The sequence below is a fragment of the Aplysia californica genome, unplaced genomic scaffold (genome assembly GCF_000002075.1).
Source record: "Aplysia californica isolate F4 #8 unplaced genomic scaffold, AplCal3.0 scaffold00206, whole genome shotgun sequence".
Taxonomy (NCBI): domain Eukaryota; kingdom Metazoa; phylum Mollusca; class Gastropoda; order Aplysiida; family Aplysiidae; genus Aplysia; species Aplysia californica.
In genome coordinates, this window is record NW_004797476.1 from 453,502 (window position 1) to 455,213 (window position 1,712).

A 1,712-nucleotide genomic window follows, 5' to 3' on the forward strand; every position below is an offset into this window, starting at 1 on the left:
GGTTTTCTTTCGGTCATGTGCGGAATAGATAGTTTCCTCGTGGGGCACCGTGAGCTCTACCAGGTGCACCTCTTTATCTTTTTCCTCCCATAACACCAAGTCTGGTTTTTTCCTAGTTGGGATGGGGAGAAATCTCTCAAAGCCCTTTAAGTCAGCAGCTACCTTCCATGTGCCTCCGCTTTGGTCTTCGTGACTTCGTTCGCTTTCTTTCTATTGGGAACCTTGCTTCCGTGCGGAACGAACTCAATCTTGGTGAGTCCATGCTTCTGTAGCTTGGGGGCGTATTTTCCTTCTTCCAACTGTTTTGTCGCCATTGTGGTGAGCACTTTCAGCACCTCATTGTGCTTCCAGGTGTATCTGTTAAGAGCCAGGTTGCAGTTTGACAAAATATGCTTCATGGTTCCTAGCTTGCCGCATCTACACCACTTGTTGTCCTCCTGTACCTTCCATATGACCAGGTTCACCGGTGCAGGCAGAACATCATACATAGACCGGAGAAGAAAGCTTATCCTAGATCTGTTCCACTTTCAGATGTCACTCCAACCGACTTTTCTTTCGACTACATGCTTTTCCCAACTGGTCATTTGTCCTTGCTGACTACACTGGATGAGATGAATTTCTCGCCTCTCTGCCTCCATCTTTTGCATATTATGTCTTGTTGCAGCTTTTCTCCTGTCTCGCTGAGACATTGTCCTGAAAGGTCTAAAGTCGCCATTACCTAGCCCCAATCTGTCAGGTTGTGCTGGACCGACAATGTTGCCATTCTCCAACGCAGAGATGATCTCGTCAGCTGCAACTTCTGCCTTCCACTTTCTGGCTGCTTTGAAACCTTGAGGTTTTCCACTGATCTCCTTATCCCTTGATTTTCTCAACATCATAACGGTTCTAATCTTGCATGCTTTGTAGATCTCCACGATTGACGTGAGAGGTAGGTGAAGCGCACCTCTAAGTCTGTACAGGGATGACGTGTTAATTGTACGGGGTAGCCCAAGCCACTTCCTTATGTAGCTTTTGCATTTTCTTTCAATCATCTCAACTCTTGCCAGAGCAACTTCATACATTGTCAGTGGCCATGCCAATCGAGGGTAGAGGACAAACTGTAGACACCAAATCTTATGCTTTCCTGGAAGCTTTGTCTGTTCAATTGCTTTCAGTCCACGTTCAGCCTGCTTCATGATTTCCACGCCTTGACTCCTATCAGACAGAGTTCCTGAGTACCACCGACCCAAACTCTTCACAGGTTGTTCTTTTACTGTGGGCATTTGTTCCCCTGCAATTGTGAACTTCAGTTGCTTCTGTTTCCCTTTGTGAATAGTCAGGCTTCTAGATTTCTTGGCTTTTAACTTCATCCTGGCCCAAGTGAAAAGCTTATCGAGCCGATTCAACACATTTTGCATTGTGTCTGCATCTCTTGTCAGTAGGGTCACATCATCCATAAAGGCTTTCTTTGGTAATCTCACCTTTGCTTACTCTCTGTCAGTATCTATCTACTTCTATCTAATTTCTCCATTCAAATGATGAACAATCCAAGACAAATTATTAATTCTATTTTTCTCCTTTCCCTTCACCGTTATTGCTATCGATAAAAAATCGTTTCTTTTTCTATCTTTCTCTTCTCTGGCTCTCTCTCTCTCTCTATGTCTTTCTGCCTCTATGACTCTTTCTTTCTATCTATCCATCCATCCATCTATCTATCTATCTATCTATCTATC